The sequence below is a fragment of the Anabrus simplex genome, chromosome 7 (genome assembly GCF_040414725.1).
Source record: "Anabrus simplex isolate iqAnaSimp1 chromosome 7, ASM4041472v1, whole genome shotgun sequence".
NCBI lineage: Eukaryota > Metazoa > Arthropoda > Insecta > Orthoptera > Tettigoniidae > Anabrus > Anabrus simplex.
This window is the reverse complement of record NC_090271.1, coordinates 270521208-270534158: the sequence shown is the minus strand read 5'-3', so window position 1 is coordinate 270534158 and position 12951 is coordinate 270521208.

Genomic DNA, 12951 nt, shown 5'->3' with positions numbered 1-12951 from the left:
CAATATAACCCATGAATATAGGAGATACGAGAAAATGTCATAGGGCCAACCATGTAAAACACTAAAAGGAGCGTCTGAAGGTGAAGTTCGTTGGTAGATTTGTCGCACAGTTTCAAAGCAGCAACTCTCGAAATAAAGGCCTGCAATTCTAGACGTGTCCATGCTTATCTATATAAATGAAGTTGTAGGGGATCCACTGTCTATAATTTCGTATGTTTTGTCAATTTTTCAGATATTTATCCGTTTTCTATTTTTCGTGTCCGTATGTCTGTTTTTCTCTACCTTCACGGAAAAACGGCTGATTAGATATCGACCAAATGTCACATTTAGAGTATACTGATCCCAGGGAAGGTTTTCTTATAATATAATTTTTAAATATTTGAATAAATTGAGGGTTTATAAGAAAACCAGAACAGTTTTCGTCCATTTTCCCTTATACTACTGAGTTTCTGTAAAATCTGTGGACTGTATGTGAAACATCTTTTCATTATAAACAACTTTTATTATGTTCATGCTTTAACCCACTCTTCAAATGACGGAGAAAATTGCTATTTTCCGCTGGTATCATGCTCCGCATTTAGTGACCGACTGACAGACAACGAACCTACAGGTTACCATGGCAACGTCGCTGACTGCTTGCGAGCAAGGTAGTAACATATTGCCATTTTCCTCATCATTCCTGTAAACTCGTGGTTGTTCCTTAGGTAGAAAGACGTCAATTGGCCAATCTCCGGGATATTGGCGGAATATTGTGGAGGTTTTAACCGTCCTCGAATAGCTTAAGTAATAACACCGTAAGTCATCTTCTTATCTGTTTACCTAAGAATCCCTGCGCCTAAATTTCTCCTATGTTACCGCTTTTTTATATCCGTAACTCATACCATCATTATTTATTGAGGGACATCTGATTTTCCAATACATTCACTTGGTATTTACATATTTGCACCATCCGTCTGTCATCAGTTATAAATCTATTTTCGATTAATTTCTGTATCACTTTCTTCCTTAATTTCTCCGTATGCACGCGAGTGCTAATCCCGAAACTTGGACGTATTTTCCTTTGTGGAAATATTCCAAGCTGTTCAAATGTATAACTTTGGCCGCGGTAATATCGAAATATGGATGCAATATAATGACGGTGTACACCCTCATTTCGGGATAATTGGTGGCTAAACGATAATTCGTATTACAAAACAGATAGCAAAATCACCTTACTATTGTTGATACGATTGTTGATAAGTTAGATAGCGCTGCAAATGTCGATTTGGATCAAATCTTTCGAACTCGATTGTGACTTGCATTAGGAAAAGTGGCCGGTCTTATGAAAATTCTTCATCTCTATTGTGAATGGCAATTGCCAAGTGCCCCTGCCGATATAATAGAAACTCCCGAAATCGATTGTGATCGGCAGTAGGAGATGTGGCCTGCCGTTATATTCAAAACTTCCCCAATGCCTAACTTACATAGGAAACATCGCATTCTGCTTTTTTGTAGGATATCGCTAAGAGACATGCAAATTAATATAATCTTACTTACTGCCTTTACAGTAATTTACGGAAAAATCCGTATACAATGCAAAGTACCGTAGCGAATCACGGGTACATTTGCTAGTAGGAGAATATTAGAAGAGTGCATGAACATATATGCTTTCTATTGCGACTTCTACATACTACATACTACATACGAAGTTTTCTTTACCGGTAAGACTTCAAGGTAGATATTCATAATCCATATTTTTCTACATTTCATGCGTGTTTACCCTCTTTACTTCTCCACATTAGGTTATATAACAAAGCACCTTTTGCAACATCAGAACCAACTGAGCAGACTGCACTGATTTCCTGACCGCAAACTATCAAGCACATAAAGGAGAAGAAATTGTCAAGCTGCAGGATATGCGAAAGCGTTGGAAAATAGACTAAGGAATACATGATAACATCTAGGCCGATAAGGGCAGACCAGTTAGCAAAATTACGGAAAGAGCACTCGCCGGGATCAATGCAAGAATCTGAAAATAAGGGAAGAAGAAGCATTAGACAAGAAAGTCGTCGCAGGAGGCTCTTGAACGTAGTCTGGAGTTTGTGTAAGTCCGGAAAGAGAAGTGTATGGACATGGCAACGAACAAATTCGTGCAGAGAACCTAAAGATTACCGAGCGCAAGAAATGTGAGATAAGAAAATGGTGATGATGAAGATGTTGATAATGATAGTTATTTGTATAACATGAAAAGTTTCACCACATTGTTACAGCTTTCCAAATAGTAATTCAGGTAGCGACACCTGTAATAATACTACAATAAAATAAGCTAGGCTATATGAAATTATGTAGTCATTAACGGCTCTAGTGTGATCTATTAAAGTAATTAAAATGCAAACGAGCATACGCTCGAATAAATGAACGGAGATACTGCAAATAATTTAAGTTCTTGGTTTCGTTTTACAATCATTTCTGGATTAAATTGATTTAGTTTGAATTTCAGACACATAATGAGGTAATTTTTTGTTGTTTATATATTACCTGTGGTGCACATTAGAATGTAATACGTAAAGGGAAGTTGAAAACTCAATAAAACTGTGCATAAACATAGAACGATGGGGCCTAAAATCCCGTATCTGACTTTCAATAACAATAAATTGAAGGAATACCTGATACGATCAGGAAGAAAAGAGTTATGTTTCTTGGTCACATAATGGTTAATGTCAGACTCACGAAACAAAATTGTAATCATTTTTACTAGAGTAAGAATGGAAATCAGTGGGTGCACAGTATAAAAGAGAGATATGACTGACATTAACAGCAGACAGGACGGAACAACTACAAAATTTCGAGGGTTCCCAGGAGAAGGAATAGAAGAAAAGGGGTAACATCTGGACTGGGGAGATGAGGAAAAACACTTTGAAATAATGAATAACTATTGGAAAGCAAGAAAGTAAGCAAAAAAGACCTTCAATTGCTAGAAATCAAAGCGGAAAATGTTTTTGACAAAGATTTCTTCCAAAAATGATAGTGATGAACGAGCTAAGCCGAGATGAGCAATCGAAAAGAAAACACGGTGTCCCCTGGACAGAGGAACGCAAGCAGGCCCAGTCAGAAAGAATGAGGGCATAAAAGAAAGCAAATTTCACTGCTAAATGCAACGAGACTTAACGTAGTCCTCGCTGGCCAATGCGAATAAAATATAATAATAATAATAATAATAATAATAATAATAATAATAATAATAATAATAATAATAATAAAAGGCCACAGCCTGTTTTCAGTCATTCGACCGGGTCAGGAATGGAATAAATGAAGCCCCCATCTAGCGACGAGGATGGGAATTGTGCCGACGGCCGAAGCCTGTCGCACTCCTCTGGGGTAATGATTAATGACTGACAGATGAAATAAAGTGAAAGTGGAGAGTGTTTCTGGAATGAAAAATATGACAGGGAAAACCGGATTACCTGGAGAAAAACCTGTCCCGCCTCCGCTTTGTCCAGCAAAATTCTTACATGGAATGGCTGGGATTTGAACCTCTAATATTATTATTATTATTATTATTATTATTATTATTATTATTATTATTATTATTATTATTGTACATTAATTAGTTCTCTCCATAAGTTTAAACTGTCGCCATGTCCTCTACAGTGGTGTTATCTCCTCCATTTCCAATACATAATTTTGTGTTGATAATTCTGTAGTTACCTGATCAGAAATCCTGTTCTTTCTACCGACGTACCTCACTTACAGCGTATTACTTACTATTCTTTCTGTAGTGTATATCGATCCACAATGACTCAATCGGATAACATTTCATTCTCTGGCAGAACGCCAGTACTAACTTTCCATATGATTGCTTCCCTATCTTCTAGTCCCCACTTGAGATCGAATGGAATATTATTTTACCACCGAAATATTTCACCCGAGGGGAAGCCATCTTCACTACATCCTGTATTCACACAGAGAGAGTTGCATGTCGTCGGGAGTTAGTTACGGCTGTAGTTTCCCGTTGCTTTCAGCTGTGTTATAGAATCAAGGTAGCTAAGCCATGTTAACTAGTATGTCATGGCGGTATGAATCATGATTATAATTGTTCCGAGGTATCTGTGGAACAGCAGAGGTGAAAGAAGGTGCGGGGGTGAACAGGTCTCAGGCTACGAAATTAAAATTAATTTAGAATTTAACAAGGTTATATTTTCTTTTCAAAATCAGGAAATAACAAGCATGGCAGGTACAGAGTAGCAAGGCAACAAAAGTACAATTACAGTATTTACCGGATTTGGGCTTCGAGCCCCGAACTCACAATTCTTGGGCAATTAGCCCAACTTTACTCCAAAATAACTTTTAACAGAGGGGCAGAAAACCCCATTCATGCCCAGGAGCACTTGCTCCAAATTACACAGAAAAGACTCCTCGAGGCATACAACACTCAATTTTCAAGAGAGAGCCACTCGCTCTCAACCTTTAAGCCTATCAAAGGCCACACCAAACTCCACCTTCAAGTTGTCCTCTAAGGACATAAACACAGGGGTAAAATACCCAACCTACTGAGGCCTATTAAGTGAGAAAAGGTTAATTACATGGCCTCTAAAATACCAATTTGAGAGGAGGCGATCTGCACTCCTAATACATTTTGTTTAAAACCTAATCTGGCTCTAGGCCGCTAATGCAAGGGCTAATCCCATACTAAAGAGGTGACTTTAGAAAGAAACAATTTACATTACGTTAAGGAAGAATCGGTTGTGAAAAATAAGTTCACCTCAAAACAATATGAGTGGGAGCTCGAGAGGGTTAAGCACTCTCTATCCCAATATGTAGCTTAAAAGAGAATAGATACTAAGAGTCTTTACATTTTAGGGAAAAGTTACATGGTGGAAAAGCTTCGGACCCGCCCCGAGAGTTAAACTGCTGAGCTAGCAAGAAAAGAAGTTATTAAACGGCCATTACCTTGTTGTTGAACTGCTGCCCGAAAAAAGAGGCGCTTCCCGCCCCCTGCTACATACTTTACACACAGAAAGATGTTACTGAAGTGGCCCGGAGACCCGAAAATCAGCAGTTTATATACTCTCGCGGAAAGTTCGAGGCGTTTCAGGAATGAGAACACCCGCCCACAAAAACTTTATTGGCTAGGGTTAAGTAAGATATTCAAGTTGGAGAAGATACACCTGATTGGTCATAAATTAATTAAAGAAATTCGGGATTGGCTAAATTCAAAACAAGGGGAAAGAAAGGGTTATACAGCCAACTTAAACAATAACAGAAAGACATTTAACAAGGAACAAACTTTTGAAATAAAAAATTCTCCAAAAAACAGTTCTTTCACTTCGCACTAGGGTGCACCATTGTAGTTCTTCAGTAGTGTTCTCTAGAAGAGAATTTTCACACTTCTTACTACAGGTAAAACAAAAATACATCGAAAACGACCCAGTTCAGAAACTCCAAAATTTCCAAATAGTGACATCTTCTGAGAAACTTGAAAATTAACACCTTAAATAAAGTTCAGACTTCCTCCAGTAGGGGAGTTTCAACTGGCGCAAGGTTTGAATTAGCGGCGTGGAGGTGTACCGCCCGGTACAATAATTATAACGAGTACCAGGTTAATTCTTGGAAACAAAGGTGGCCGGGCATGACTTTGTTATAGCCTTAGCTACCAGATGTATGCATTTCATTTCGTTGCCATGTAGGTCGCCTTTATGTAAATTTCGACTTACGCTTCCATTCTATAATACGGCATAAATATCGGAATTCTATCGGGACACGATTGCAGATTATTAATCTTCATTTTAGAATACACATTGAATATGTCACAAATATCCCTTACCCTACACTGTACGGCGTGGGATATTAATTAGACTTTTCCTGTCCTTCAAAAATGTCCTACAGCATCTTCAAATTTCCACAAAGGGAGTGAAAAGCAAATTTTAAATACTAATAATGAGAATGCACAAGAAACGTATCAAATGTGTTATTGTGAATAGAAATATAAAATTGATGAAACAATATATTTCTATGTACTATAAAGTCAACAATTAACATTTCTTGCGAAATACTTCAAGTCACGAATTCATTAATTAATAGTACCCTCAAGCAGTAGATTTCATTACTCAGTGTAAATACGACGTTACATATAATAATATTTTTATTATATGCTATGCAAATTTTGTTCATTTATATGATGAAAATGAAAACCCGCAGCTACTTCTAGTCATTCGACCGGGTCAGACATAGAATGAATGAAGCCCCATCTAGTGGCAAGGATAGGAATTGTGCCTGCTGCCGGAGCCTGTCGCACTCCTTTGGTGCACTGTTTAATGAACTGACAAATAAAGTTAATGATATTGGAAAATGTTACTGAAAACCCGAGTACCGGAAAAACCTGTCCTAGCTCCGGTTTGTCCAGCACAAATCTCACATGGTGTGACCGGGTTTGAACCACGGAACCCAGTGGTGAGAGGCCGGCGCGCTTCCAGCTGAGCCATGGAGGCTCTATTGCTATGATATTTCTGTAAATGTAAAGACTTTAGATTAGATAACTTTGTATAAATTTTGGCATAATACTTAGTCTAGAATAAGTTGTATCGTTGTAGTAAATACAATATAATTGAGGAACAGGATTAGGTAACTGTGTATAATTTCTGAAATGACTAGTCTAAAATAAATTCCGCCACTGTACACATTTTTAATGAAGGGTAAATATGGATTGTTGAAGTATATATAATAGAACACCTTATGTAGTATTTTCTATTAAAGGTTATTCTAGTATGTTTTATGTCATATTTTATAATGCAATATAATGATTAATTAATATACTGTAATAAAACTAATCTGTTGCTGGATAAGATCATCAAAACGCGGGAGAAGGAAGTACCCGGGATAGGTATTGGAACAAAAGAGACAGAATCAACATAAAGTGTTTTACCTTTACTGACGACCTAGCGATAATTACCCGGAATCCTGAAGAAGCCAGACATGCCCTCGAGAAACTTTATGAATCCGCCATCAGAACTGGCTTCCAAACCTCTTACGAGAAATCACAGTACATGGACACAAGGAACCAAATCCTGACAGCACTTGCAACCAAATATGGCAACATCACACAAGTTAAGAACTTCAAGTACTCGGGTGAAATTATCGGAAAGTGAAAAGAGGCTAACATAACAAGTGCAGAAAAGTTAAGTAAAGCGTATACAGTCATCGGAAATGTGCACAAGAACAAATCGTTTTCAACCGAAGCAAAACTGTGTTACTACCACACGTTGTTCTCCAAGAAGCACTCTACGCAATTGAGACGTCATCCGTAACCATCAACCAGAATGGCAGATACCCAGGAAGATATTTGGATCCAAGATTCAAGATGGTATCTGGATGCATAAAAGCTCAGAAGAACCGTATTCTATGACTGAGCGATTCTCCTACGTTGCACGGAAGAGGCGAATGAAATTTTACGGATATACAGAACGAATGGACGACTCTCGACTGACCAAAAATTTCTTCATCATTAACAGAACCCGACAAACCAATTTACGCTGGTTGGTAGACACTCAAAGTGACCTTCCAGAAATTAATTGTGAACCAATGGCAACTACAAAGACCACATTCACACAGAAAATCAATTCACGTAAATTCACATCCAAGAACCCAACAGCCATGAATTTGAAACTCAAAAATGCTTGGATACAAGGAAGAAAACAAGCCCGTGGTGAAAGGATGAGGAACCTTTGGGAAGATAAGAATAAGAGTGCAATAATAATAATAATAATAATAATAATAATAATAATAATAATAATAATAATAATAATAATAATAATAATAATAATAATAATAATAATAATGCTGTGAGAACAGCGCGAATATCTGGTCCCCGTTTACGATTAAAATTGCAAGACCCAGCAAACAATCAAACTTGGGGACCCAAGGCTGAAGGTTAGGACTACTTGCCACACAGCTATGTACGCGGAGAGTTTTAGTTCTAGGGAAGAATATTAACAGAACTCAGTTTGGTTCAACAGACTTCAGCTCCATGATCCTAATTAAATTGTCCACTTCATAGGTCAACATGTTGATTATTATTTGCAATAGCTTTGGGCGAGCAATTAAATTAAATATGAAGTGAAGTCATAAAATAGAACAGTAAAATATGGACACAAAGCAATAAAACACAAGTAGGTTCATATGTACAGTAAATTACAAACTGAAGCAGCTGAAGAGCACCAGTAACAAAGTTACAATTTACCCTCTACGAAATATACACTGTTAATATTATTGAAAACTAATGTAAACCTAGTTACTTCCTTGCAGGTACACGAGAGTGCTTATTAAAGCCTTAATCTATGTGGTTTTCTGAACATACAATCCTCAATGTCTTTTAAGGCAAAATTTCAAGAATAAATTCCAAATATCAAAGCAACGGTGGATGTTACATAACAGGTAACATTAAATAAAGGGGGAAATGTATTCAGTTAGGTACTTATTTGTATCATATATATATATATTCTTCTTCATCTTCTTTTGAAAGTGGCATTTTCAGACATTGGCGATCATTCTGGAGAAATCACTCCTTTCTTTAGCCAACTTGAAGAGTTGTTCAGTGCTGTTGATGCAAGTCAAGTTTTCAATGTCTTGGAGCCATGACATCGTTGGTCTACCAGCTTCTCGCTCCTCTTTCCTTGTAATATGAGGTGTAGAAGGGCATACTTTCTACCTCGTAGAGCAGGGCCTCTCAAACGCCCAAAACCTTACGCGTGTAAACTGAAGCGCAGAGTTCCTATGCACAGTGCATCGGTACCACTCGGCTCGGCTAGGAGCAAAGCTTTGTCTCTGGGCTACTCGGCTAAGCTCGGCTGGGATTTGGAGCGCCACGGAGCAAGTGAGGAATAGAGAGACAGCGCTATTGCTCCAAATCGACGAGTGGGGGTCTGCAATCTTGTCAACCAAACCAAGCGAAGTCGTCTTTTGCACCTTGCACCGCGTAATACACTGGTGCTTGCACCCTAAGAGGCGCTGGCGTAAAACGTGGCCTACATGAGCTGTTTCCCTGGCTTTGATGATGTTTGCCAGCTCACGCTCAGCTCTAGCTCTACTTTACACTTCATTACTTGTCACAAAATCGGCCCAGGCGGTTCTGAGCATTCTTCTATGTAACGATATTTCAAAGGCCTATACTCTATTCATGGAGGAGACATTGACAGTCCAGGATTCTACTCCATAAAGCAGTGTGGACAGGACATACAATCCAAACAGCTCTTCTCTGAGTTTAAGTTTTAAATTATCACCACGAAATAAAGACCACATCTTTTGGACAGAGAACATTGAAATCTCAATATGACGTCTGTTCTATTTTTCAAGGTCCAGATTTTCTATTATGGTGGTTCCAAAGTATATGGACTGATGTACTCGTTCAGTTTTGATTATTTAAAAAATGGGGGCACCCTCATGGTTGCTTCTGCTAAATACCATGAACTTGATTTTTGTGGTATTGACGCTTTGACCATATCTCTATCCACTGAGATGAATTCTACTGAACAGTACTTGAGAGCTTCAATGGTGTCACATGTAATTAGGCTGTCATCTGCGTATCTGATATTATTTATGTGATTCCATTTACTTTCACACCTAGCTCACCATCATGCAAGGCATCTTTGAAGGTGTGATCGGCGTAAAGGTTGAACAGAAGCGGTGAATGTATGCAACCTTGTCGTAGTCCTCTTTTGATATTTATCTCTGAAGTTCTTTTTCGTCCAATCTTGACTGTGGCTCACTGGTTCCAGTAAAGATTTTGTATGATGCGGATATCTTTTATGTCTAACCGTTTCTGGTGGAGAATCTAGATCAGTATTTCATGTTTGACTCTGTCGAATGCCTTCTCATAAACATTAAATCCTGCAAATATATATTTGCATAGCGTTCGGCATCTTTGAAGGAGAACATTGACGCCAAACAATGCCTCTCTGGTACAAAACCCATTTCTGAACCCAAATTGGTTGCAAGTCCATTTCGCACTTCAGTCTTATTCGTACATATACCAGGTGGCTCTCGAACTTCCTACTTATAAATGCCCCGCATGCACAAATGATGAATGGGATGTCTACCAACTGATTTCCACAGGGGAACTACTACCAGTGGGCTGGTTACGTCAGAATATGAGGAGATAAGAAACGGAGTGTCGCTCGCAGCATATTACTCAGAGCTAGCGGTCTAATGCACCCCTTTCATTAGTAAACATCGTTTTCGACCGCATAGTTCTAGGCTGGTATATAGTACAGCCGCACTATATTTGCTGTCTGCTTATCAGCAATGGCTAGTGTGATCAGCAGCGACGAATACAGAGACATTAGTTTAATTTGGACAATCTGGTTGAAATGCAGCGGAAGCTCCAAACAGACGTATGCCTTCTACGCACGTACTTCACCGAAAAGTATTAGTTTTTGTTTCATACAAGCAACTCTTCCATCGAGTGGAATGTCTACACGTGTATATATATATATTGAACCATTCTGTTCATGGACCAATAGCATAGATTTTAGTATTGGATATTGGGATTACAAAAGACCACCCATGAAGTCATTGTCTTATAGTCTATTTCATAAAAGATTCCAGAAGAAGCGTTCTCGTGTGAAGAGAGCTAGAGCGTCATTATGAAAATCTCCAGAACCTCATTAAAGGGAGTTATGTCCCAAGCCAAGCCTCTTAATGAAGATTGGGGACTCTTCCCGGATCCCGGCAAAACTAACCTTCGGAGGGAAGAAAGAATTAAATTAATATCTTTGGTTACGGAAGAGATGCATTGGATCTGATACAAGAATTGCAACCTGCATAATTTCTGCTTAATTTTTATATGCATTAGGGCTGCAATCATAAATGCATTCGTTAAGTAGGGTACTTGACGTGCTTTGTGCGGGAAAACTTCGAGTCGCGGGCGCGCGTATCCTGCATGCGATCAAGCGGCGTGGCTACGCCAACCTGATTATAAATGCAAGGCTGCCTGGCACATCAGCCTCATTCTCTGACCGTAAGGCTGCTTGAACGAAGTCGTCATGCTGCGAGTCGGCACCTAGAACAACGTTTTATCTTCGAGCTGCACATACAACTAGTACTACTGAATCTGCAAGGAAGTAAGTAATTAAACTGCATATTCAGCTGAATTCTTGATATTACCTGTGTTGATATGCTATGGTGAGATGGGGTACTGCCTATAAGAGACTGATGAACTAGTAGCTTCATATTTCTGTGAGGTCAAGTTGTAACTGACGTAATGCTAGAATAATTATAGGCTCAGGGTAGTTCTGATACCACGACATGTTGTCCGAGTGAAAGAATAAAATAACAGTGTTACTAAGAGTGATGAAGAAACTATAGTGTACCAGGTTTAAAATTCAGAACAAGACTTGGTCAATGTAACGTGTGAGGCACGATATTAGTGGAAACAGGCATCGAGTCTGGACAGTCTGTAATAAGTAAATTTGTTTTCAGTTACCCCTGCATCAAGCCAGTACGAGCTTCTACATCATTGCGAGGAAGCCACAACGGGAGCTGAAGCCGGCACGACATCGGGAATCGACCCAGGAACGTGGGCGTACCTGATCAGCGCGACATCGAAGGGGACATCTTCCAACCATCTAAGGAGCTGCAAGAAGGATTCACGCAAGATAGAATGGCTCCAGTCGTTCACCAGTATCTGCTGCAAGCGTCGCAGTTTGTCATGATGTGGTAAATTCAGTGGTCCACAGGAAGGGCCGCTCCGTCATGTCATCAATCATATAAGGTCAGAGCTTTCCAATTCTGTTTCAAGCATGTCATTTAAATTTAGATAGGAACAGGGGGGCCGTCAGCCAACAGGTTAGTTTATGGTAGGAAAATTCTTGGTAATAAAGAGCTACGCCTCAAGCTCGAACCCCGTACATTAGGGTAGATGATAGTTTGTAGATTCCTTGTTGGTGTGTTTATATTTCATTTCGATAGTATTATATTAGCGTACGTGTTATCTTCATGGGTCAGGTCGAACTCCCTTGGCCATGGTAGATTAGTCAAACAGGCAGGCACTATTTATTGTGTCGCGTTTAGGCATTTGTCTCTGCAGACGTAGGCTGTATAGTTGAGACCAGGATTTACCCCGTAATTCACCTAGCGTTACTGACAGGGCGAGCGAGTCCGAATGTTTGAGAGATGTGGGCATTATGCATGTAGCTGACTGTATGAATTGATATGAGAGAGCCCCAGCACAGTTTGAGAGTGTATTGGATGCATTTGAGATGCCTTATTATGGCCATGTGACTATAGCTTACTGATTTGTGCCTTTGTATTATCAAGGTTGAGCCCATGGGAGGCGGAAATAAGAGTTGTTATATTGCTGGTGATATTGAGATGAGGGCGGATAGCCCGTGTGTATTTAAAAGAGTGCTTTTAGCAGCCAGATTATGTGAGGTGTTTTGAAAGGCGAAGTTTCTTAGAACTCAACTACTAGTCAGTCAGCTGGGCTCATAAATTGTGTGGGCTGCCGCTTGTCGAGTGCACGACTGGTGAGGGTTACTGTGCCTGACGTCACAGTCTTGAAACTTGGTTATATGGCTGTCTGCAGCTTGTCGAGTGTGTAAGGGGGAGAAGATGACCTTGATGTTTTGAACGCAGGGAGAGATTTTTGTTCTGTTTGTTCTACTTTAATTTTAACACTGGCCCGTTTGATATTGACCCCTTGGACATGGTGGTTGTGTTCCTTTTTATATTGTTTGTATATGAATATTCTACGCCTTACTCTTCATAGGACCAGGGTTCGACACCGAGGCAGGACACTGTACATTATGTGTTTATATTTGTTTGCACCGGGGTTCGGTGGTACGAGGCATAGTAAATTTTATGGAAATTACTGTTAGATATGTATTTCAGCAGATATCCATTTTTCTAGATTTCATTACTTACACAATTGTAACATGCTTATTACAGCACAGCTGTTTCGTGTGAAGGCAGTGAACTGGT